Source organism: Crotalus tigris, unplaced genomic scaffold (genome assembly GCF_016545835.1).
Source record: "Crotalus tigris isolate CLP2741 ecotype Arizona unplaced genomic scaffold, ASM1654583v1 scf7180000024366.1712601, whole genome shotgun sequence".
Lineage (NCBI taxonomy): Eukaryota > Metazoa > Chordata > Lepidosauria > Squamata > Viperidae > Crotalus > Crotalus tigris.
In genome coordinates, this window is record NW_024100534.1 from 1631782 (window position 1) to 1659336 (window position 27555).

Genomic DNA, 27555 nt, shown 5'->3' on the forward strand with positions numbered 1-27555 from the left:
ATGAGACTATGGGGATGCTGCAACAGTCATAAGTGTGATTGTTGTAACTTGGAACGGTTACTAAACAAACTGTTGTAAGTTGAGGAATGCCTGTCCTGTAGAAGATCCAGCTCCAAAACTTTTGCCATTTGGTTAGGTTCAAAAAAAATCATGAAAGGAATAATAATTATATATAATTATTATTTTTTAGAATTGGTGGAAAAGAGAGATAAATAATTGTTTTGTTTCCTTCTCCACATTTACAATCATGAGTAAATACAATGTCAAAGCTTATACACACACACACACACACAAAAGGAGGGCATTTGGAATGGGAGTTTAATGGGAGCAGTAGCTCAAAATAACTGGAGAACATTGTATTTTTTTTTCTTTATGGCTTAGGAAATGGGTAGATTCTATGAAGAAAACTGATGGACAAAAAAGGTTAAGCGCTTTTCCCAGTTCTGATGACCCCATTTGAGAGCACCATGGTCCCAATGTAATAAAAAAAATCTATTTTGTGACATCAATTTTGTGTCCTTAGCTCACTATATTTCTTCCCCATCCCCTCCAATTCTTAATATAAAAACACCCCAGGCCTATTTCAGAAATATGTATAATTAATTTTTGCAAACCAGGCATTTGAGGTAGACATTAAAAGCTTAAAATCAGTTTTCTAATAGCTAATATTATCCATCACCAACAGGTAAGAAATCATAGATATCCTACAGTTAAAAGTCTCAAAATAGCTAGTTTCTCTTGGCTGGTTGACTTTTTCTTTACGACACAAGAATAAATGACTTGATCAAAAGTTAGTTCTCCAAAAGCCACTTTCTGTGAACTTCATCACCTGAGTTCTGTTGTTACACTAGAAATCATCTATGCCTAAGAAAATTCACCTTCATTCCTATATAGGGTTGCCTGTTCCACATATGACCACTGATTGTTGTTTGGCTTTCTTCTGCATAGTTACATATACACAAATCCATTCATTTGTTTGTTTGTTCATTCATTCACTCAACATACCAATGTATATGGCTGCCCTCATAAATAACTCCGGGGGGAGGGCGGCTAATGAGTATACAAACAGAAAGCTTTAAAAATATTTTCTAAAGGAATAAAAGATGCCTTTTAAAAACTCCACTTAAACAGTTACATCCTGTTGAATCAGGTTTCTGAGGTCTTCTGAAAGGTCAATAGGGTTGAAACCAACCATACTCCAGCAGATAGGCTATTCCACCTGGCAGACACTGTGATAGATACAGTATGTCTCCCAGATCCCATATTTTTCAACAGTGGCACTTATGCTGTTTGTTTGTTTGTTTGTTTGTTTGTTTGTTTGTTTGTTTATTGAACACATTTATATGGGCTGCCCAATTCACACATGGTTGATGGTGGACTCCTGGGTGTTAGTTGTTCTCTTCTATGTCTTCAGGTATTCAGTTTGCTTAGGCCTGAAATCAGAGCCTGGACTCAGAGTTGGCTCAGCAGTACATGACCACTATAGATTTGATAGATTTGATCCAGGTTGTCAATGGCCTGACTTATTTGGGGGGAAGGTTTGGATCTGCTATTTGGCTTGGAGCAACTGAATAAAGTTGTGGATACAGTCCCCAGTCTCCTGTCATTGACAGATTGCTCTTGCTAACTCTGTGGTCTGTCTCAGGTGCTTAAATAGACCTGGTGGGGTTCCAGAGGGAATGTAGGGCAGTTTTTGAATCTCTACTGCAGGCTTTGACCAAAGCCTTAGTTATTGCCTGGAATAAGTGGGTGATGGTGCTTTGGATGAGATTGCCCCTATGCAAATTTTTATATGCACAAATGTTGGAGGACCCTGGTTTATAGACGAATGGCAGGTGATCAACAGATGCCTAGAGCATGAATGGCAGGTGATCAACAGATGCCTAGAGCATGACTGAAGGAAAAGAAAGAGCAAATTTAATTAAACACAGGTAAGAAACTGATTAGGGATTAGTTTATGATGATGAAAACAATGAAAAGTATGTATTCCTCCACTCTTACCATGTCCTCAGAAAGCTGGCTAGTGGCTCTATCTTTGCTAGATAAAATCTCTAAAAATCACTTGGGATTTAATTCTGGCTGTGCAATTGTGTGATTAAGGCATAGGCTTGCTAAATTATTCCAGGAGAGCTTGAGTCTGCTAGTCCTGAGGAAATGGACCAGGTTCTTTAGACAGGGGTGAATATCTCTTTACAGAAGGGCATAGTGACATCTGCTTTGAAGGAAGTGGTGTTTTTTCCTTTTTCAACAACCATTGCCAAATCCAGCTGTAATAGATCATTTTCCTCCAGTCTTCCTAACCTTTTTAAGGAAGATGGTTGTTGTTCAGAAGGTGATAGGCTTAAAGTTCTGAGAGCTCTAGAGGAAACAGTTGGGCTCTTTTCAAGCTGGTTTCAGTCTGAGATATCCTGAGATATTTGTAAGCTAGGTATATTTATGGATAATTACTGGTAGCCACAGACAGATGATTCTGGTCTTCCTTGATCTGATGTTTTTGAAACCAATAATCATGTAACTTTCTGAAACAGCTTAGGGCAGGGGTGTCAAACTTGCCATGTCACATGACATATCGCAACGTATCACGATTTTTTCCCCCATTGCTGGAGCTGGGGTGAGTGCGGTTTCAGCATGACACATCCGTCCTGCAGGCTGGCAGTTTGACACCCCTGGCTTAGGGGATTTGGGGTGGTGGGTGGAGACTTTTCTTTGATGGTTCTCTTCCTTGGAGGGGAGGTCTAGCCCTAGGCCCCTGATTTATTTGTTAAATATATTTATTTATTAAATCTGTTTGCTGTATATTTTGCTGTAGCACTACTCAAGGGGGCTTGCAATAATAAAAAGGAAGAAAATGAGTGTAAACAGGAGTAAAATAATAGAATAATAAAATAAACAATGAAAAAGAACACAATGAAAATACAACAATGTGATGACCAAACAGATGGCTGAAGAGTAGAGAGCAAGCAGGGGAGGTGAAGTCTGTCATCAATCCAGCAAACATTTCAGCCTGGAACTACCCCAATTGGTTCCCAGGCCAACCAGAAAGGCCATGTCTTCAGACTCCTACAGAAAGATAGGACAATGGGGGCAGATCTTATTTTGCAGGTTATCATGTTCCAAAGGGCAGAGGCTGCAGCAGAGAAGGCTTTTCTTTGGGATCCTGATTGACTGATCTTTGATCTATTGGATCCAAAATAGGCATTCTCTGCCAGCATGAGTAGGATACGCTTGTCCAAGCAGGGCAAGGTGGTTCATAAGGTCTTTAAGATCTTTAAAGATCATAATCAACACCTTGAACTGCACTACAAAAGGTTTTACTTTTACTTCAGCTCAGAATTAGCTACTGAGATATTTTTATTACTCTGAAAAATGATGATGATGATGATGATGATTAAATTTGTATGCCGCTCGACTCTCAGTGATTCTGAGCAGCTCACAACAAACAAAGAAATTACAATAAAATCAATAAAACATTAAAAATAAAGATAAAAGATGGCAACCATGATGAAGCAAGGAGCCTTCCTCTTCCTCCCAAACAGCCCAGTCTTCATCGGTCTTCTAAACCAGTGGTTCTTAACCTTTTTGAACGAATCGCCCCCTTGAGCCAATGAGGACGTTGTCATTGCCCCCTCCCCCAACATAACCTCTCAATCACAAAATAGGAAATAATTCTTCAATTTATCCAGACATTTTTTTTTGTTTTCTTTAAAATTGCCATCAGGACATATCAATGCAAATAATTTATTTCCAGTCTTTTCCCCATATCTCAACTGTGTGAAAAAGTTTGATGCCACCTGTTACTTTATTCCCAAACTTTGTGATACATGTATTTCATTATAATTTTATTTATTCAACACACTTAAATATAGTGACCATTGAAAACAAAATTCAATGGCAAGAAAGTGAAATGCCCGAAAAGAAAAATAGTAACATTTAATGATTGAATTACAAGTGAAATTTAAGACGCAAAAGAAATATAAAAAGGGCATAAGAACAAACCGCAATGCAGGAACTAAGAATTTCAAGACGAAAACACTGAAACTAAATTAAGATTCGAGGAAACTATATATAGTCACGCACACTGTAAAAAAGATTAAAAAGACACAAAGAAAATATAATATTGAACTGGAGTGCACACTAAAAACATACAATACAAAATGTTTTACAGAGCCACTCAGCATGAGATGTTTCGAAAGAAGTGCTCCCCCCCCGATCAGATATCCAGCGATTCACTGTATGAAAAAGTCTCAAAAGTGTCCCCAAAACCTCTCACTCCATCGCCCCCATATTGCCCCCTTTTCGTTCCTTCACCCCCGCGTCACCCCTTTTCATTCCATCGCCCCCCTGAAAAATGAAATCGCCCCCGGGGGGCAATATCGCCCAGGTTAAGAACCACTGTTCTAAACGACAGCAGAGCAAGAGACATAGAAGTACAACTTTAACTTCCTTTATTATTTAGTTTATAATTTGACTTTCTATATTTGTATATATTGAGGGCAGCTTATTATAACAATATCTGTCCTAAGCGAGCCATTCTCCGTTTTTTCCTCTTTCAACTTAAGACATTTCCCCAAAAGAAGGTTTAAAAAACAAAAAAGTGTATAATTTATGTTTAATTTCAGCATTAAATACAAAACCATTTTTCACATACCAGTGCACCCTAATCACATTTTCTGTTGTTTTTGGTTTTGTATTTTTATAATATTTTAAATTACTAAGTTTGGATACATACATACAAACTGCTTTTTCTTTAGTCAAGAATTCTTTCCCTATCTTACATGGGGACATTTCTGTCTAAATGTTGAATCTTACACAATGAAAATGTAATATTTGAAGTCACTTCTATGTTAGTGCATCTAAAAGTGAAAAATGCGGTATGCAAAGAGAAAATGTGTGACTGTTCATGCATCATGGGACTTTGTACACAGCATAAGGCTAAAATTCATCTCTTTCCACATGCTTCTATAATGTACAATATGAATGTAGTAAATCATATGCCTTCTTAAGCCACTTAGAAAACAGGTCCACTGAATATATATATATATATATATATATATATATATATATATATATATATATATATATATATATACTTCAAGTTTTTCATAGGTCCTGGTCAGATGGTAGATTTCCTCCCCGTAGAGGTTCCAGTTTATAGAGATCATAAAGAAACAAAACTTACAGCCCAGCGACCTACTAGTGAGCTTCGATGTCATATCCCTCTTCACCCAAGTGCCTATCAAAGAAGCCTTGACAGCTATTCAAAACAAATATAACCCCCCCAAACACATCTTAGATCTGACCAACCACTGCCTATCCAACACATACTTCATCTATAATGGACAAAAATACAAACAAACAGAAGGAGCACCCATGGGATCACCCCTCTCACCTGTCATTGCCAACCTCTACATGGAACACTTTGAAACCCAAGCTCTAGAAAAATCGGATCACAAACCCAAACTCTGGCTCAGATATGTAGACGACACCTTCATAATCTGGCCACATGGGAAAGAAAAACTGGACAACTTCCTCACACACCTCAACAGCCTACACCCCAAAATACAGTTCACCATGGAAACAGAAGCTAACAACCAACTTCCCTTCCTGGATGTCTTAGTCTACAAGAAATCCAATGGCTCCCTAGGACACACCATCTACCAGAAGAAAACACACACAAACCGCTATCTGCACGCTCTCTCACACCACCACCCAGCACAGATCAACTCTGTAGCCAAGACACTCATCTCCAGAACAAAACGCTTAGCTGACGAACAACACCTAAAACCCGAACTACACACTCTCACCAATGTACTAACATCCAATGGATTCCATAGAAATAAGATTACAAACCTAATCCAAAAAGAAACCCCCACTAAAATCCAAGACAAAGAACAAGAAAACGGCAAAGCCCTCCTCCCATACATAAAAGGCACCACAGACAGAATCAGTAAGATCCTCCATAAACACAACATCAAAACAGCATTCTGCACAAACAGAAAAATATCCACCATCCTTAGAAACCCCAAAGATAAAATTGAATTAGAAAATCAAGGAGTATACGAAATCCCATGCACCACTTGTCCCACCACATACATCGGACAAACCAACAGAAGAATAAGTGCACGCATTGAAGAACATAAGAACTCAGTCAAAAAAGAGGAACCAACATCTTCCCTGGTCCAACACCTTAAAGCCACAGGACATGAAATTGACTTTAAAAATACCAGAACCATTGCCAAAAGTGAACATTTTAATAACAGAATAATCAGAGAAGCCATCGAGATAGAAAAACGCCCACACAGCATGAACAACAAGCCAGCCATTTGGAAACCCGCCCTTATTGACAAACGACTCCCTAACACAAAAAATGATACCAGACCCACACTCACAAAAACCACACAGGATGTTACCACCACACATCCACGCAAAAAACAAACCCAAAGCCACACTGATGACGAGGCACGACCACAAATCAGAAGCCAGACCACAGCTGCATCATTAGCCACTTTAAACCCCTCCAATCCATACATGAAGCAAACTGACACCCTCCATGAAGAGGAGACACGACCACGAACGCGAAGCCAGAAAATAGCAAGGCAGCCCAAAATCTTAAACCCCTCTGCAACTCAGACTAACCTGAGCACAACCAAACAGAACACTCCCCCAGCCAATCAGAGCACAGCCAAGCCCCTAACCATTCAGAACACACCTCCACCCAATCAGAACACAGCCAAGCTCCCACCCAATCAGTTCATACCCCCACTGGCAGTTAAAAGGAAGAAACAGCTAAGACCACACATTGCTGCTCAAAGCACGAAGCTGAAAGCACCAGCCTGAAGATGACGAATGGGACTTCGTCGAAACGTCGCCAAGACACTTCCAATTTTACGTGGGAGAAAACCCGAACAACCAAAGACCTACATACATAATATATATATATATATATATATATATATATATATATATATATATATATATATATATATATATATATATATATATATATATATATATATTAAAAATTACATTAAAAATTGAAGAATAGCGATTCCTGGGTACATACATTTCAGTAAAAAAGGAAGCGATCACCAGGAAATAAAACACCAAGGTTTTAATAAATAAAATCAAGCTTTCGATGGCTAACATCTGCCATCATCGTCAGGATACAAGCCAGTCAGTGAGGAAACCTGCTTATAAGCATAGCCACACCTAAACTCTACGCATGGACCTTGTAACAGGTCCAGGCCGACTAATCCTTGCTTCACTTACAGCCTTCAGTGATTCTTTCTTATAGCTCTTACTTACATCCACACAACCACCCACTTCCTCCCTCCCTTTAGTTCCTGAGTCATATAGGCAATGTGTGTTTCTCAAAATTGAAGGGTCCTCTGCACTATTGAATTGATTCTTCTTTCTGTGTTCCTTGGGACGTTTCTCTCCTCCACTCCTCCGGCACGCATCGCACTCATTTGCATTCTTCAATCCTGTCACTCCTTCAATCCCCCCACAATCCTTGCCACCAATCTCATCCACAATTTTATTTCCCCCCACTGTTCCCAGCATATCGCATCCTCCATGCTCCTCCTTCATGCCACCTGGTGCGACTCTCAATCCGGTTGCCTCTCTTTCAGTCTTCTGTAACGCCGCTCTCCGGGAGCGCGTGACCACCCCCATAATGGGGCGGCTGTAAGTATTGATCTTCTGTACATCCATGTACATGTACAAGGCATGTCTCTGTCTCGGTGGCTCTGATCAGTGTGGCCGCCTAGCAAAGGTGTTATTCTGCCATCGCTCATGGTAGGTGTTGCCTTTTTAAAATTCCTATCCATTTCCAAGGCGCCAGCGACCAGATGCGTTGTAGCGGGGGCACCATTGGGGACAATGGAGCCGATATAGTCACTGGGGTAGTGAATTTGTTTTGTGTTGATTGGGACACTTGTTGTTCTTATTCTTGAGTATTGGGTACAGTGCAAGGAGGTGTCTGGAGCATCCGAGGATGGGCTACTAATATCAACAAATTTCTTAATTGACGGCGGATGTACACACGAATCGTTAACTAAAGGGGGTCTAGATTGTAGATGTCTCTCTTCTTTGTTGCCAGTTTCATCTAATGGACACCCAGAGTTTTTGTTACTCAGATGTTTTTTCCCAGGTCATCTACGCATTTCCCATGCCTTCATGGTCTGATATGCCGGGCGTAGGTCCACATGTCGATTGATTGACATGCTGTCTGAGAACCAGGCTTCTTTGAGTAACCTACCACTCTTGGAGGTGTCACTGGCAACCACCCTTACGTCGTCAAAATTAAATTTATGACCAAACTCCTCCATGTGAGTCAGTATTTGGGAGTACTGCTCACCTCTTCTTATTGCCAGCTTGTGTTCCTGCATTCTTGTTCCGACCCTTTTGGAAGTTTCTCCCACATAATTGCCTGGACAGTCATTACAGTTAATCCTGTAAACGACTCCAGATCTCTCAACTATGGGGAGTGGGTCCTTTGGTCTCATAATGCAGGAACGCAACGTCTGGTCAGGTCTATGTGCAACCCTTACACCATAGGGTGCCAATAGTCTGGTGGTGGCTTCCGAGACGTTGCTAATGTAAGGGAGGGTAATACAAGTTGTCTGTGATGGTGCCATCCCACTTGATGGATTTGGGGATGGTTTGGACAGAGTACTGTGGCGTCTGATGAATTTCATGGGGTACCCATTGTACCTACAGAGATGGAGGAGATGTTTTCTTTCCTCCATCCTAGCTTCGGCTGTACTGCAGTGGGAGTCCACCCTCTTGAAGAGGGTTCTAATGCAGCTGACTTTGTGGGCCACCGGATGATTGCTGTTGTAGTGCAGAATTCTATCGGTGTGCGTGGGTTTGCGATAGACCCGGGTGGTTAAGGTCCCATCTGGCTGGCGTTGGACTAAGACATCAAGAAATGCCAGCCTGCCCTGATACTCCTCCTCCTCCGTAAATTGCAGATCCACGCACACCGAATTGAGTGTGTCCACAAAGTCAGCTTTTTGACTCCTCTTAATTATGACGAACGTGTCGTCAACGTAGCGGGCCCAGAACTTTGGGCAGTATTGAGTCATCGCTACGTGTTCCAACTGCTGCAATACAGCCTCAGCAATAACACTTGAAATAGGTGACCCCATGGGGGTGCCCTTTATTTGCTCATACATTGTGCCCTGAAACGTGAAATACGTTTTGAGGCAAAGGACTAGAAGGTCCACAAGGTCATCAGAGCGGAGTGAATCCTGGTAATGTCCTGGTCCTCTGCAGCTCAAATATATATATATATTTCTAAAATTTGGATTACTAGCAAAGAATTAAGGGAGAACTAGAATAGCTATTTCGAACTCTTTAGCTCTTTTCAACCAGACATACCCTTCTGAGATTCGAACCTGGGCTGTCTGCATATATATATATGGTGAGAATAAAATATGATCACCAGGAAAAGTTAAAACATTAAAAGTTTTAATATAAAACAGAAGTTTTAAATAAAAACATTAAAAGTTTTAAAAGATTAGCAACCTAGTTTTCGTTGGCTCCTGACAACTTCATCAGGGCGTACACAAATCAATGGGAGTGAACATTTATATGTAAGTTAACGCCTGCGCTCAACTCCTGGACCGTGTGATAGGTTCAGGTCGGCCAATCATAGCATTCCCTGTAATTGCTGCATGATTGAGTGACTCATCTACTTGTATCACGCGTCCCTCATCAGAGTTTAAACAAGCCTCCGACTCTCCACTCATCCATATCCGTGGTCTAGGAGGATCCTCGATCTTAATCCAACTCGAAATGTCATCCCCACCACTAAGTCGTCTCCCCCTTCTCCCTTCCTTTGAACTCTCTGTGAGTTTATGGTCCTCCCCTTCTCCACCATTCTGACATCTACCCTTAACATCATGATGTTTTTTACAACGAAGCCTCAATCTGGGTAATGTACTTATGCTTTCACTGCATGGTTCTCCCCCACGCACCATTTTCCCAGTTTTCCCAGCCTCGCTAGGTTCCGTAACAGTTGTTCTCCCCTTTTTTTGAACAGCTGCCAACACATTGCGGGGGTTGGAATGTAAATCATGTTGGCCAGTCACCAAGGCTGTCAAGATCCCCAAAGGTGGTTGCTTGCAAACTCCAGTGGGTCGGCTCTCCTTGCTTCTCCCCCGGGAGGGGTGTGATGTAAAACGCGATGCGGATCCTGGTGAAATGCACATGCTACCATTCACCCCGACTAGTAATGCTGCCCTCCGAGATCGTGTGATTATTCCTTCAGCAGGGGGTTTACAGTAGCCCTCTCCTCGTATGTCTGTAGGGGGTGTGGTCAAACTGTCAATCCGAGCTCTAGTTATACTCCATGGAGGTGAGTGCATCTCCGATCGACCGACATACAGGTTAGTCATCCCGGGGATTTCTGAGGAGGCGGAGAAGATGCCTAATGTGTCGGGAATTAAATCCCTAGCCCCGGCAGGCGTTTCTTGGCATAGTGATCGCATTTCTATTGCGGTGCTCCGGGGGGTCTCAAGCCGTCGGCTATCATTTGACTGGATATTAGTCCTTCCCGGCAGCAGAGTGAAGTTGTCTTTACTGGGCTGCCGGTAATGGAGTGAATGGGTGCGGGCTTCCCACGCTCTTAATGTTAGGTGTGCAGGGCGCAAGTCTATATGCTGATTAATTGACTCCTCTTGTGAAAGCCACACTTCTTTAAGCAACCTGCCACTCTTTGTAACGTCGCTAGCAACCACAGTCACACCCTTGAAATCAAATTTGTGCCCAAAATCCATCATATGTGTAAGGATCTGGGAGTACTGTTCTCCTCTCCTTATGGCCAACTTGTGCTCCTGGACTCTTGTTTTTACCCTCTTAGAGGTTTCACCCACGTAGTTAGAGGTGCAGTCCTTACAGCTGATTTTGTAAACAACCCCTGATTTCTCTGCCGTGGGAAGTGGTTCTTTTGGCCTCATAATACATGAACGTAGCGTGCGGCCAGGTTTATGTGCCACCCTCACGTTATGGGGTGCCAGTATTCTGGCCATAGCCTCTGAGACACCACTGATGTAAGGGAGGGTGACACGTGTCATCAGGGATGCTGGTGCCCCCATCTGTGGAACATGAGGGGGTCTATAGAGTACACCATGTCGCTTGATAAATCTGGCTGGATACCCATTGAGCTTGCAAATGTGAAAGAGATATTTCTTCTCTTCCACTTTGGCTCTGGCCATATTGCAGTGGGAGTCGATCCTCTTAAAAAGAGTTTTAATGCAGCTGACTTTGTGGGCCACTGGGTGATTACTATGATAATGCAGGATCCTATCAGTGTGTGTGGGTTTGCGGTAAACTTTGGTGCCCAAGGTGCCATCAGGATGACAATGAATTAAAACGTCTAGGAAGGCCAATTTACCCTGGCATTCTTCCTCCGCAGTGAATTGTATGTCCACACACACTGAATTAAGTGTGTCCACAAAGTCAGCCATCCGGCTCCTTTTAATGACAACAAAAGTGTCGTCAAAGTAGCGGGCCCAGAACGTGGGACAATACTGGGTCATCGCTACGTACTCTAACTACTGTGGGGGATTTTTCAAAGTTCTACCGTCTTGGTCCCCCACAAATGACAAACAGCCACCAGAAACCTGACCGTCAATTATGGAACAACTTCCCGATGAACGGAGTGAGTGGAGGTGCTTTGACAACTGAATTGCAGCAGGAAAGAGAGAGCAAGGCCCTCCCAATCAGTTCAATAGGAGAAATACGAACGAAGATAACAACTGTGGGGGGAGGAATAGGAAATACAGCATACGATAGAGCGCTTGGACTACAATCGCACATGCCGGGGGGAATGATTTACCCCCCGGGGAGTGAAATAGACACCCTCATTACGCTAGCTGGGCTGGTTTGTGAGAGGGAGGGGAATAGCTCTGTGATGATTGATCCCTTGGGAGGACAGAAGACTACGAACGGAGCGTGCCTGGGAGATTCTCCGGTGAGGGATGAGGACAGAAGCCCCAAATGGAGTGAGCAATGGATTGACCGGTTACGAGCTAGGCAATGCCTTACTGACAGGCACACACTCCAGAACGACTCCTCCCAAGAATATAGGGAGGAGAGTGATGATAGATCTAAGGGAGTAATGGAAAGGAATAGGAGGGAGAGTGGTGCAGGATGGGATGGCACACGGGGGCTACGATCTGAGAGAAAAGGAGGATTGGAACGTGGCTCCGAGGGGATGGTTGGAGGAACTAGAAGGAAGCAGAAAACAGCAACTACTGCCCATGACAGACAGAATCACAAACGGGAAACTAGTGAAACATGCACTAACTGCAAGGGAAGGGGAAACACCCAGCTAATTTTAGAACTAGCGAGAAAGACACACGTAACAGCATACGTAGAAAGGGTGAGAAACAACTACACCCTAATGCAGGACACACACTTGGATTACAACGCACACAGCTGAGACCTATGACACGATCCAAGAGCCGAGCACAAATGATTGGAGGCTGCATATAAGCCCTCCCAACGACTGCCATTTACACCCTGATGATGTCAAGAGCTCTTGACGAAAGCTAGGTTTAGTAAATAAAAGTTTTAACATTTTTAACTTTTGTATAATTTTATTCTCTTGGTGTTCAACTATTTATTGATTTTAATATGAACATACCCAAGAGTCATATTTTTACTTGCATAGCTGATATATATATATATATATGTAGGTCTTTGGTTGTTCGGGTTTTCTCCCACGTAAAATTGGAAGTGTCTTGGCGACGTTTCGACGAAGTCCCATTCGTCATCTTCAGGCTGGTGCTTTCAGCTTCGTGCCTCGAGCAGCAGTGTGTGGTCTTGGCTGTTTCTTCCTTTTAACTGCCAGTGGAGGTATGAACTGATTGGGTGGGAGCTTGGCTGTGTTCTGATTGGGTGGAGGTGTGTTCTGATTGGTTAGGGGCTTGGCTGTGCTCTGATTGGCTGGGGGGTTGGCTGTGCTCTGATTGGCTGGGGGGTTGGCTGTGCTCTGATTGGCTGGGGGAGTGTTCTGTTTGGTTGTGCTCAGGTTAGTCTGAGTTGCAGAGGGATTCAAGATTTTGGGCTGCCCTGCCATTCCTTGGCTTCGCGTTCGTGGTCGTGCTTCCTCTTCATGGAGGGTGTCAGTTTGCTTCATGTATGGATTGGGGGGGGTTTAAAGTGGCTAATGATGCAGCTGTGGTCTGGCTTCTGGTTTGTGGTCGTGCCTCATAGTCAGTGTGGCTTTGGGTTTGTTTTTTGCGTGGATGTTTGGTGGTGACATCCTGTGTGGTTTTTGTGAGTGTGGGTCTGGTATCATTTTTTGTGTTAGGGAGTCGTTTGTCGGGTTTGGCTGGTAGGCGGGAGGTATCATCTCGCTTGTTCATGCTGTGTGGGCGTTTTTCTATCTCGATGGCTTCTCTGATTATTCTGTTATTAAAATGTTCACTTTTGGCAATGGTTCTGGTATTTTTAAAGTCAATTTCATGTCCTGTGGCTTTAAGGTGTTGGACCAGGGAAGATGTTGGTTCCTCTTTTTTGACTGAGTTCTTATGTTCTTCAATGCGTGCACTTATTCTTCTGTTGGTTTGTCCGATGTATGTGGTGGGACAAGTGGTGCATGGGATTTCGTATACTCCTTGATTTTCTAATTCAATTTTATCTTTGGGGTTTCTAAGGATGGTGGATATTTTTCTGTTTGTGCAGAATGCTGTTTTGATGTTGTGTTTATGGAGGATCTTACTGATTCTGTCTGTGGTGCCTTTTATGTATGGGAGGAGGGCTTTGCCGTTTTCTTGTTCTTTGTCTTGGATTTTAGTGGGGGTTTCTTTTTGGATTAGGTTTGTAATCTTATTTCTATGGAATCCATTGGATGTTAGTACATTGGTGAGAGTGTGTAGTTCGGGTTTTAGGTGTTGTTCGTCAGCTAAGCGTTTTGTTCTGGAGATGAGTGTCTTGGCTACAGAGTTGATCTGTGCTGGGTGGTGGTGTGAGAGAGCGTGCAGATAGCGGTTTGTGTGTGTTTTCTTCTGGTAGATGGTGTGTCCTAGGGAGCCATTGGATTTCTTGTAGACTAAGACATCCAGGAAGGGAAGTTGGTTGTTAGCTTCTGTTTCCATGGTGAACTGTATTTTGGGGTGTAGGCTGTTGAGGTGTGTGAGGAAGTTGTCCAGTTTTTCTTTCCCATGTGGCCAGATTATGAAGGTGTCGTCTACGTATCTGAGCCAGAGTTTGGGTTTGTGATCCGATTTTTCTAGAGCTTGGGTTTCAAAGTGTTCCATGTAGAGGTTGGCAATGACAGGTGAGAGGGGTGATCCCATGGGTGCTCCTTCTGTTTGTTTGTATTTTTGTCCATTATAGATGAAGTATGTGTTGGATAGGCAGTGGTTGGTCAGATCTAAGATGTGTTTGGGGGGGTTATATTTGTTTTGGATAGCTGTCAAGGCTTCTTTGATAGGCACTTGGGTGAAGAGGGATATGACATGGAAGCTCACTAGTAGGTCGCTGGGCTGTAAGTTTTGTTTCTTTATGATCTCTATAAACTGGAATGAGTTTTTTACGTGTGAGGTGATGGATTCTGCATAGGGCTGTAGTTGTTTGGCGAGAAATTTGGCTAGGTTTTGTAGAGGTGAGCCTATGGAGCTGACTATAGGTCTGAGTGGGGTTCCTTCCTTGTGTATCTTGGGGAGACCATAGAGTTTGGGGCATCTGGATGATTTCTCTCTGGGAATGATTCTTTGCTGGATCTCTTCGCTAATGGGGGAGGCTTTTATTTTGGATCTGGTGGTTTTTTCCAGGTAGGTGGTGGGATCTGTATTTAGGGGTTTGTATGTGGAGTCTTGGAGTAGGTTGGTTAATTTGGTTTGGTAGTCAGATGTGTTCATAACCACCGTGGCGTTGCCCTTGTCTGCTGGTAGGATTATTATGCTGGTGTCTTCTTTAAGGTTACGTAGTGCTGTCTGTTCCTCTTTGGGTAAGTTGCTTTTGGGTGGCTTGCTGGTGCAGAGGATGTTGGTGATTTCGAGTCTGATTCTGTTGGCGTCGTCGGGGTTGATTTTAGTCAGGCTGGTTTCAACTCCACATATAATGGTTTCAGTGGGGATGTGTTTGGGAGCGACTGCAAAGTTGAATCCTTTGGAAAGGACATTGGTTTCGGCTTTGGTGAGGATCCTATCTGAGATGTTATGCACTGTTTGCTTCATGTGTGGCTGTGAGGGAGGAGGGGTTTGTTTCTGGCGTTCTTGTAGTCTTCGGAGTTTGTTGGTGTGTGTATCTGTCTTGAAGGTGGTCTGTGTTTCGGCTCTCCAGACGGCAAGTTGTTTGGATTTGTCCCAAAGTGCGGGGTGGATCTTGTTGCTGAGTTTGAGGTGGAGTGTGAGGAGATCTTTGTTAATTCGGTCTAGGAGGAATCTTTTTGTGTGAAGTTCATTTCTGATTAGGGCCAATTCTGTTCTTTTCAGGATCCGTTTGGTGGCTGCAGAGTTGGAGTGGAATTTCAGTTGGAAACATGTGGGGATTAGATTTTGATCTCGGCAGTTGCGTAGGAATGCGAGGTCGCATAAAATGGAAGCTCTTTGGACTTCAAGTTTTTCATAGGTCCTGGTCAGATGGTGGATTTCCTCCCCGTAGAGGTTCAATATTTGTTTTCTGAGGTTTTCGCGGGTATTTGTATGTAGGTCTTTGGTTGTTCGGGTTTTCTCCCACGTAAAATTGGAAGTGTCTTGGCGACGTTTCGACGAAGTCCCATTCGTCATCTTCAGGCTGGTGCTTTCAGCTTCGTGCCTCGAGCAGCAGTGTGTGGTCTTGGCTGTTTCTTCCTTTTAACTGCCAGTGGAGGTATGAACTGATTGGGTGGGAGCTTGGCTGTGTTCTGATTGGGTGGAGGTGTGTTCTGATTGGTTAGGGGCTTGGCTGTGCTCTGATTGGCTGGGGGGTTGGCTGTGCTCTGATTGGCTGGGGGGTTGGCTGTGCTCTGATTGGCTGGGGGAGTGTTCTGTTTGGTTGTGCTCAGGTTAGTCTGAGTTGCAGAGGGATTCAAGATTTTGGGCTGCCCTGCCATTCCTTGGCTTCGCGTTCGTGGTCGTGCTTCCTCTTCATGGAGGGTGTCAGTTTGCTTCATGTATGGATTGGGGGGGTTTAAAGTGGCTAATGATGCAGCTGTGGTCTGGCTTCTGGTTTGTGGTCGTGCCTCATAGTCAGTGTGGCTTTGGGTTTGTTTTTTGCGTGGATGTTTGGTGGTGACATCCTGTGTGGTTTTTGTGAGTGTGGGTCTGGTATCATTTTTTGTGTTAGGGAGTCGTTTGTCAATAAGGGCGGGTTTCCAAATGGCTGGTAGGCGGGAGGTATCATCTCGCTTGTTCATGCTGTGTGGGCGTTTTTCTATCTCGATGGCTTCTCTGATTATTCTGTTATTAAAATGTTCACTTTTGGCAATGGTTCTGGTATTTTTAAAGTCAATTTCATGTCCTGTGGCTTTAAGGTGTTGGACCAGGGAAGATGTTGGTTCCTCTTTTTTGACTGAGTTCTTATGTTCTTCAATGCGTGCACTTATTCTTCTGTTGGTTTGTCCGATGTATGTGGTGGGACAAGTGGTGCATGGGATTTCGTATACTCCTTGATTTTCTAATTCAATTTTATCTTTGGGGTTTCTAAGGATGGTGGATATTTTTTCTGATCACCCCTCTCACCTGTCATTGCCAACCTCTACATGGAACACTTTGAAACCCAAGCTCTAGAAAAATCTGATCACAAACCCAAACTCTGGCTCAGATACGTAGACGACACCTTCATAATCTGGCCACATGGGAAAGAAAAACTGGACAACTTCCTCACACACCTCAACAGCCTACACCCCAAAATACAGTTCACCATGGAAACAGAACTAACAACCAACTTCCCTTCCTGGATGTCTTAGTCTACAAGAAATCCAATGGCTCCCTAGGACACACCATCTACCAGAAGAAAACACACACAAACCGCTATCTGCACGCTCTCTCACACCACCACCCAGCACAGATCAACTCTGTAGCCAAGACACTCATCTCCAGAACAAAACGCTTAGCTGACGAACAACACCTAAAACCCGAACTACACACTCTCACCAATGTACTAACATCCAATGGATTCCATAGAAATAAGATTACAAACCTAATCCAAAAAGAAACCCCCACTAAAATCCAAGACAAAGAACAAGAAAATGGCAAAGCCATCCTCCCATACATAAAAGGCATCACAGACAGAATCAGTAAGATCCTCCATAAACACAACATCAAAACAGCATTCTGCACAAACATGAAATTGACTTAAAAATACCAGAACCATTGCCAAAAGTGAACATTTTAATAACAGAATAATCAGAGAAGCCATCGAGATAGAAAAACGCCCACACAGCACGAACAAGCGAGATGATACCTCCCGCCTACCAGCCATTTGGAAACCCACCCTCATTGACAAACGACTCCCTAACACAAAAAATGATACCAGACCCACACTCACAAAAACCACACAGGATGTCACCACCAAACATCCACGCAAAAAACAAACCCAAAGCCACACTGACTATGAGGCACGACCACAAACCAGAAGCCAGACCACAGCTGCATCATTAGCCACTTTAAACCCCCCCAATCCATACATGAAGCAAACTGACACCCTCCATGAAGAGGAAGCACGACCACGAACGCGAAGCCAAGGAATGGCAGGGCAGCCCAAAATCTTGAATCCCTCTGCAACTCAGACTAACCTGAGCACAACCAAACAGAACACTCCCCCAGCCAATCAGAGCACAGCCAACCCCCCAGCCAATCAGAGCACAGCCAAGCCCCCAACCAATCAGAGCACAGCCAAGCCCCTAACCAATCAGAACACACCTCCACCCAATCAGAACACAGCCAAGCTCCCACCCAATCAGTTCATACCTCCACTGGCAGTTAAAAGGAAGAAACAGCCAAGACCACACACTGCTGCTCGAGGCACGAAGCTGAAAGCACCAGCCTGAAGATGACGAATGGGACTTCGTCGAAACGTCGCCAAGACACTTCCAATTTTACGTGGGAGAAAACCCGAACAACCAAAGACCTACATACAAATACCCCGCGAAAACCTCAGATAAACATATATATATATATATATATATATATATATGTATATATATATATATATATATATATATATATATATATATGGAGTCAGTTATTAACCTTGAAGACCAATTCGTGCACAGTCAGAGGCATAGTTGCTATTAACCTCAAGGACCTTTTCATGCATACAGTCAGAGACATCGAAGCATTGAAAAATATAGTACTGTTGAGGCAGCTCATGGTACAAGGATTTCTGCAGCTTTGCTTAATCAGAGGCTCAAAGGAACAGGAGGGAGAAATCTCTACCACATTGTACTAAGAGCCTCTGAAAAATATTCTGGACCTAGAAGAATTGAAAGAATCTGATTCAAAAGAAAAATGATCCTTTCACAGGATACTGGGAAACAAGGCTTATATATCAAAAATTGAGATAGATAGTATCTTTCAAGCTTTCACATTTTGAATAATCAAATTTTTATGACCAAGCCAGAAGGTAAACCTAGTTCTAACTCTTCATTCTCTTCCCTGCTTTGATTTTGATCTATGTTTTTGTTCTGTTGCAAGATGTTTTCTATTGTGTAATGGACTTCAGTAGGCAAGGAGCAAACAAGCATAGTTACATTATTTATTTATTCAAACTAGAATTCGAGAACTGCAGGCAATTGTCTGTAATTTATACTCTGAGCCCACTGGGCCTTAGCCAATCACAATACTTGAAAAACCCATCCAAATATGAATGTTCAAAGTTTCCCTCCAAAACAGTTGGAGTTAACAGTCAGGGTCATCTAAAGCAGTGGTTCTTAACCTGGGCGATATCGCTCCCCAGGGGGCGATTTCATTTTTCAGGGGGGCGATGGAATGAAAAGGGGTGACGCGGGGGTGAAGGAACGAAAAGGGGGCAATATGGGGGCGATGGAGCGAGAAGTTTTGGGGACACTTTTGAGACTTTTTCATACAGTGAATCGCTGGATATCTGATGGAGGGGGGAGCACTTCTTTCGAAACATCTCTGTAAAACATTTTGTATTGTATGGCTCTGTAAAACATTTTGTATTGTATGTTTTTAGCGTGCACTCCAGTTCAATATTATATTTTCTTTGTGTCTTTTTAATCTTTTTTACAGTGTGCGTGACTATATATAGTTTCCTCAAATCTTAATTTAGTTTCAGTGTTTTCGTCTTGAAATTCTTAGTTCCTGCATTGCGGTTTGTTCTTATGCCCTTTTTATATTTCTTTTTGCGTCTTAAATTTCACTTGCAATTCAATCATTAAATGTTACTATTTTTCTTTTCGGGCATTTCACTTTCTTGCCATTGAATTTTGTTTTCAATGGTCACTATATTTAAGTGTCTTGAATAAATAAGATCATAATGAAATACATGTATCACAAAGTTTGGGAATAAAGTAACAGGTGGCACCAAACTTTTTCACACAGTTGAGATATGGGGAAAAGACTGGAAATAAATTATTTGCTTCGATATGTCCTGATGGCAATTTTAAAGAAAACAAAAAAAAAATGTCTGGATAAATTGAAGAATTATTTCCTATGTTGTGATTGAGAGGTTATGTTGGGGGAGGGGGCAATGACAACGTCCTCATTGGCTCAAGGGGGCGATTCGTTCAAAAAGGTTAAGAACCACTGATCTAAAGATTAGTTTCATTTTAGCTTCACAAACAGTTGGAGTTAAGTTAGTTTCACTTTAGCAGGGATTAACACAACTTTATATATACTGCTCAAAAAAATAAAGGGAACACAAATGTATAGGATCCTATATGTTTGTGTTCCCTTTATTTTTTTGAGCAGTATATATTCAATACATAACATTTTCAATGAGGCTTGTCTGAGAAACAGGAAATCCTTTAAATCAATGTAAGCAAAACAGCACAGACACAGAGAACTGAGCAACTGATTTTATATATACCTTCAATTAATAAAGAAGTACAAATATTTTCTCATCTGTTAGGCAGGCAGGACATAATCATGCGACATATACATATATAGATATAGAGATAGAGATATATAGATAGATACATATATGTAGATACATATATAGATACTTACAAAGATACATACATAAAATCATGTTACATAGATATATAGATATAGATTAGATATAGATATAAATATAGATACATAGATAGATACTTACAAAGATACATACATACATAAATTTGGTTTCTCTCCAGTCACTAGAAAAGAGACTTCCAAATCATATTGCCCTTGATTTTTTCCCTTCAATCCATAAAATCAACTTTGGCCCAAACAAAAAGCATTTCCCCAGATATATACATGGGAACTGGAATAATGAAAGATATATAAAAACAACAAAGCTCCAAATCTCTCCAAGTCTGAGAATCTTGGGTTCTTCCACTCCACTACATTACTTTACCATCCACTATGGTTTTGTCATCTCCAAAATGTTATTAAGTTCACCACCCACATTGCAACTGTGCAATTGACAGAAAGCATCCATTCGCATTTCCATCACAGTAGTAAGTTTGGTTATTTTTTGTTTAAAGTCAGTTGTTCAGAAGTGCAATAGCACTTAGACTTATATCCTGCTTCATAGTGCTTTATAGCCCTCTCTAAGCAGTTTGCAAAGTCAGCATATTGTCTCCCAGCAATCTGGGTCCTCATTTCACCAACTTTGGAAGGATGGAAGGCTGAGTCAACCTTAAGCTGGTCAAGAATGAACTCCTGGCAGTGGGCAGAGTCAGCTTGCAATACTCCATTATAAACACTGCACCGCCATGCCAAATTTATATAGCCATCCATCTCATATATATGTGTGTCTTTGGGGCACCTTACAGACCAAAAAAAATGTAAAAACAAAAAAAAAGAACAATACAAAAATCATGTAGAGTCATATTTTAAAAATAATTAAATACACAATCCCATTTGTCCCCATGCCTCTTAGCAAAACTAGGTCTTCAGAGCCTAGAAAATTCAGCACATTTGGAGCTAATCTGATTTCTGGGAAATGATGTTCTGCAGGGCCGATGCCACAGCAGAAAAAGTTCTCCTTTAGAAATCCTGGATGACACCCCCTGGTTGATGGAAAACTTTCTTCTAGAATCCCACAACACTCCCTGTATGATGGCACCTGCAATACTCCACCTTTGCCAGACCAGATGGGTTGAATAGGTAAAGCTGCAATTTCTCAGTAACCCAGTTCCTTACCATGCAGGGTTTTATAGATCATTACCCCACCTTGAACTGAACCTGGAAGCAAACAATGCAGCTCAGAGAACAGAGATGTAATGTGTAGAACCTGGAGCATGCACAACTGCCTGCACTTTAAACAAGTTGTAGTTTTCTAAACCCTTCAGGGGCAGTTCCATGTAAAACACATTGTCAACGCTGGATGTTGAATGTTCTTGCTTTGACAATGATGGAGATGCAGCCTTTTTCTTTCTGTTCTTTTACTCTTAAGAGTTAGATGATGCTGGGGTGAGGGGGAGGAATGTGATGGGAATTAGTTAGACATACAACATTGTAACAAGAGCTGATAAAGAATGGCGAGAGAGGAAACTGGGTGGGAAGCCAGCATTTCAAACTAATTGGAGAATGTGATTTATGACTGTTAGTTGTAGGAGGGAATTGTGCTTTGATTTATGTGCTGAAGGGAGGGGAAGTCAGATTTTGGCTTCAACTATGTACGTACCGAAGCTATGCTGCTCGATTAAAGATTCTTTAAGGTAAACAATGCCTCAAAGTTCTTTGAAGAGTTTCATCTTTCGGAATCATGACATTAAGCCAAAATCTCCAAACTTTCTAGGGGTCCTGAGCCCCAGTTGCTGTCCCCAGACTTGAAGATAGCTGACAAAGATTCAGGAGAAGATTTCATTATGGAGCAAAAAAATTGCTTGAAGCCAGCAACCCGGGGGGGGGGGGCAACAGCAAACAAGCAGAGGGAGGAAGAGCTTTTGCAGGATTCCCAGCTAGGGGAGCTGATCTGGTCATCGGATTGAAACCAGCCTAGTTGAGACTCCAGATGCCTCAAGACTGCCTTGCCACCCACAAAGACTTCGAAAGCAGGTGGAGAGCTACCAGGATGTCTGCCACTGAGGGCTCGGGTGAGTGGAAATGCCTGTCTGCAGATTGTAGCCAGACAGTGGAGAGATTTGAAGGGCTAAGACAGAGAAGCAGAAATCAACTCCTGCTGAGAGAAGCCTCCAGCCCCTCTTTTGCAGATCAGACAGCCTTCCAGCCCTTGGAATCCCCTGCCAGGGCCTCCAACTACACACAGAGAGAGAACCCCAGTCTGAGGTCCCTGCAGCAGTGGGGAGTTTGGCAGCCCCCGCAGGTGGATGATCAGCAACCTCTAAGCTTGCAGCAGCTAACAGAGGCCTTGCCACAGCTTTGGGTGGTGCAGAAGCCAGGAGATCAGCAGCTGGTGGGAGGACGACTGTAGCAAGAAGGCTGGTCACTGCCCCCTAATATACAGCAACCACTGAGGGTCCTGCAGATGATGGAGTTCGAACAACAACCCCCTCTGAGGCCGCAGGGGGCCTTACAGCAGTTGAGGATGCCACAGCTCCCAGCAGACCAACAGCAAGGGGAATGGCAACAGACCCCAAATATGCCACCCCTGGGAATGCAGCAGCAGCTAGGTTGGGCGGCCCAGCAGCAACTCTGGGTGCAACAGCCAAGGTGGAGGCCCCAGCAGCCATTGAATCAGCAGCCAGATTGGGGTCAATAGCAACTGGGGGTGCAACAACCACAGTGAAGAGCCAAGCAGCCAATGATTGCTCCACCTTTTGGAGCAACCTTCAATGGGGACCCAGAGAAACTTATTTTTTTCTTAACCACATGCGCTCTCATTTGAACCTCTGGGCCTATCGCTAACCAGACCCAGTCAATGTGATTGTGTCCGGCTTAGAGGAAGAAGTATCCGAATGGCTGAACAACTTATATAATGAGCAAGCCCCTGAATTGGAGGACCCCCACCTCTTCCTCCTAGGACTGAGAGAAAAATTTGAGGACCCATCCATTGCTCTCAAAGCAGAAGAACAAATCCATAAAATAAAACAAGCCAGCAGGCCTGCCCTGGAGTACATACAAGAGTTTTGTAAGTTAGCTGGTCGAATAGAGAGGTGGCCTGAGCAGTCCATAGTCCATCACTTCAGGGAAGGGTTGGATGATCACTTCTCTCAGGCATGCATCTATCGAGCAGTACCTGATCAGCTGCAAGAATGGTACCAGGCAGCGGTAAGACTAGACATTCAGCTCGCCCGCTATAAGAAGCCTCCCCCAGCTGGCTTCTGGTTTGCAATTGCTGTGCTGGTGGACATGCGGGATGATCACTCCCTCCGCCGTCTAGTTTTCTCCTGCCGGGGTCAGAGGTCAGGGCAATGAGCATGAAGAGGACTCCCAGGTGATCGTGGAAGGGTGGCAGCTCTCCCGTTTGATCCTGGGCAACTCTTTGAACTGATGGGGAAAAGATTGGCTTAACATGGCCCATCACCAAGCCACTACCAGCAAGGCCAAAATTATTAACAAGCACTTCGAAAGCACTATGGAGGAATTGGGTGAGATACTACCTTCTTTCTACCCTAAGTATTTTTCCTGTTAAAAGCTTCTTGAAATTTCTTCCCCCTGTGAGGAGAGAGGGAAGGGAATGCTTTCCTCCCACCCTCTAAAATGGCGGCATCTGACTACTTGGGGAAATAAAATCTTGAAAAGAACTACTAAATAATTGGATTTGCTTCTTTTTGATATTTTGGGACCCAAAAAGTTCCTACTTTCACGGAGATTTGCTACTCTATCTACTTGTAAAAAAGATGGAAAAGAAATTAAACTGGATAAAAACCTAGCCTGGGATTTGAAAAAGATTTTAAATGCTATTGAGGACATCTTGTGGCAAAACTTGGTACAGCAAGTGAATATTCTTGACAAAAAGGCCTGCTCATAGCCCAGACCTCTATTTGGTATTATCTAAAGAGATTAAAAGCTGAGAGAACAGCTGGGTGGTGAAATTGCTTTTTAGGACTGTGGAGGTGAATACTTATTGACTTTTGCTTAATAAATAGCCTTCACTAAAGAACTATCTATAACTACATCAGAAATGGAGGAGGACCAGCAACAAATTTCACTTAATTACGAACTTATACTTGAAAAAATTCTTGAAGCTACTGAGATAATTAAAGCTAGACTGAAAGACAAAGGTGCCAGCTTAAATCTACAAAGCAAAACCCTGATTGCAACCAAAGAATTCACAATTCAAAAAACAACAGAAGAGGAAGAAATTAATATCAAGACAGAAGACTTTAAAGAACAACATATACAATGTACTGAAAATCTAGAAAACCAAATTTTGATTGCAATTAAAGAATTTGAAACCCCAAAAATAACAGAAGTGGAAGAAAGTAATACCAAGATGGAGGCTGCTAAAGATGAACAAGTACAACTTACTGAAAATCTAGACCAGTGTTGGCGAACCTATGGCACAGGTGCCAGAGGCGGCACTCAGAGCCCTCTCTATGGGCACACGTGCCATTGCCCCAGCCTTGCCTCTGCCCGCGACCCCCTCCTCATCAGCAACCCCCTGGTGGAGAGTCGCCCCTGAGCATGGCCCACACAGAGCAGCTCAAGCCAAGGACATGGCAATCAGGCAGCATAGACAAGATTCTGCCTTCACACCCCAATGCACACTGTTGATGCTGCGGGGTGCGGGCAGAGGGCATGGTTGCCATGGCGCTGCTGGGCTTCCTGGGTGATCTGCGGTGGGCCCTGGAGGTGGTGTATGGCCCTGCAGGCAGGCAGGGTGGGGTGGAGTGGGGATGGGGCAGGGCAGGGAGTGGGGCATGGCCGGGGCCAATTTTGGGGCACTCGGTCTCTAAAAGGTTCTCCATCACTGACCTAGACAACCAAACAACAACCATAAAATTGGACATGACTTTTTATTTAGACCAGAAGAAACCTGAGGAAGAAGCCCAGACTGAATTGAAGACAAATATGTTAGAGCAAATATGGGGATCTGGGTTACCAGGGCGACAACCTAATGACCATAAATGGGCCAATTCCTCTGGAAAATTGATTACTGGATAGTCTCCTTTGATTCAAGTAACATGCACAAGAATGAAGGGAGATCCATCTGATGATCTAAAGGCATTGGTATGGAAGCCTGGTTGACATAAAAAGAAAGCTAGAGTTAGATTTAAAAATGGATCTTTTGATTGATTAGAGAGCATCCTAAAGTCTCAACTAATGGGCTGAAGGGAGATTTTGAGATGAAGGGAAATATGGTTATTAGAGTTAACTATTGTTGGAAAATGATAAAAAATAAGGGATTAATTGGCCTAATATTGAGGATTTAGATTTATAAGGGAAATGAAAATTAATTATTAGGGAATAGCTTCGAATTATTGTTTAGCCCAGATAACATAGACAATGGATTTGAGACAATGAAGGATACTCTATTACTAAGAAGTGATGATTCATAAAAAATAGAATTTTTTAATGAAATAAAATAAGAATATATCCAAGTAAGTAATAGGTGTATTTTAAATGTTATAATTTTTATATAGTGAAATAAAGGAAATTTGGGTTACCCTAAATTTAAACACTATGGATATTAAAGGTTAAATTGGAATATTGTAATTAAAAATTAGGTAAAATTTAATATAGGATATGGATATGTATAAGTAAAAATATAATGATAAATGTTTCAACTGAGCTTATTATAATTAGAATTTTACTAGCTTAAATATAATATAGCAAATGTTAAAGAAAACAGAAAAGGAATTTTTTATGATGTAACCTGAGATGTGTACTAAATATTTTGTTATTGTACTATTGATTACCCAATCACCACGCTGCTTTCCAAATATTTAAATGTAAAACTGGAAAACCAATAAAAACTTGTTATAAGAAAGAAGCCTCCCCCACCTGAAGCCAAGCCGCAGCCAGAGCAACCCAAACAGCAACTCCCCCCAAAAACGTCCAATTGCTGCAACTGCTAAAGGACCCAGGCCACCTGCAGGCCTGCAAATCAAGTGCTTCTGATGTGGACAGCAGGGACATTGAGCAGCAAATTACCCAGTTCCCTACCCCCAACAGCAGAGTAGACCGCGACCAGCAGTGAGAAAGAAACCTGCCCAGCAGCCAACGAGAGAAAAATCCAACTGGATCAACCCCTATGTGACCCAAGTCACATCCCCCACGCAGGAGGACACTGAGACTAAGGCTGGATCCAACCCCGCTCTACCCTCTTTCAACAGTGACGACGAAGGAGAGGACAACCCGATGGTGAGTCGACATGTCCCATCTTTCTCGCTGCCAGCCAAACTCATAATCCCTAAGTAAGAAGCACAGGCAGACTTAAAAATGCTAGTCAATTCTGGATGCTCCCGGTGCGTCATTAACTTGCCATTTGCCATGAAAATGGGCATATGAGCAAAGCTGCTCTCCAAGCCTGTGAAGTTTGAGCAAGCTGATGGCTCCCTGATGGGAGAGACTTTAGTCACTCAATTAACTGAACCCCTATGCTTAGAAATAGGAGAGCACTGGGAGTTCATTCATTTCCTGGTGGCTCCAAAAATGACTGAGGCTGTGATCCTAGGATTAGCCTGGTTAGACAAGTGGAAGCCATTTATCTTGTGGAAGAAGGGAATGAGAACTGTGAGGGCTCAAGTCCCCTATTGATTCAACAGATGTTTCAGGAAACTTTAGCCCACCCAACAAGCAAGTGCTCATGGCTGCCTCACCGCCACCAGCCACCAGTGAGTACCGGGACCTGGCGGAGGCATTTAGTGAGAAGGAATGTGACACCCTGCCTCCCCACCAACCCAATAATTGTTCCATTGAACTGTTGCCGGGAGCCAAACTCCCATGACCGAGAATATACGTCATGTCCCCCCTCGAAATGGAGGAGATGCAGCTGTAATGTTTTCGCTTGATGTCATGGTTCTGAAAGAAGAAGCTCTTCAAAAAACTTTGAGGCATTGTTTTACCTTAAAGAATCTTTTATTTGCAACATAGCTTTGGCACATACATAGAGAAGCCAAAATCTGAATTCTCCTTCCCCAACACACAGAATCAAAGCATAACTCACTCCTTCATTTAACAGTCATTAATCACATTCTCCAATTAGTTTGAAGTGTGAACTTTTCCTCCCATTGTCTCCTCTTATTACAACTAACCTTGAAGAATACCCTACTGAGATATTGTTATGGCTAACTAGTCCCCAGCACATTCTTCCCCCTCCCCTCCAGCATCATCTCTTTTAACTCTAAAAGTAATACACAGGTTAAATAGGAAATGTCTGCATCTTTATATATTGTCAAGCAATATTAGCAGCATTGACAGCAGCGATACATGGAAAAAAACCTAGAGAGGGAGTTCATTGAATGGGCCAAGTCTACTGTGGGAACCCCTGTGTTGTTTAAAGAAAAAAAAGATGGGTCTCTTTTTCTCTGCATAGACTATAAGGGTCTCAATGCTGTGAGTGTGGAAAATAAATACCCCTTCTCCCTCCTGAAGG

At 42.8% G+C, this 27555-nt stretch overlaps 1 protein-coding gene across 5 annotated transcripts in view; it reads left to right on the plus strand.

Moving 5' to 3' along the window:
• Positions 1–27555, plus strand: part of LOC120301041 (protocadherin-15-like) — a 151542-nt gene that overhangs the window by 87114 nt on the left and 36873 nt on the right. The gene's annotated exons all lie outside the window — the stretch shown is intronic.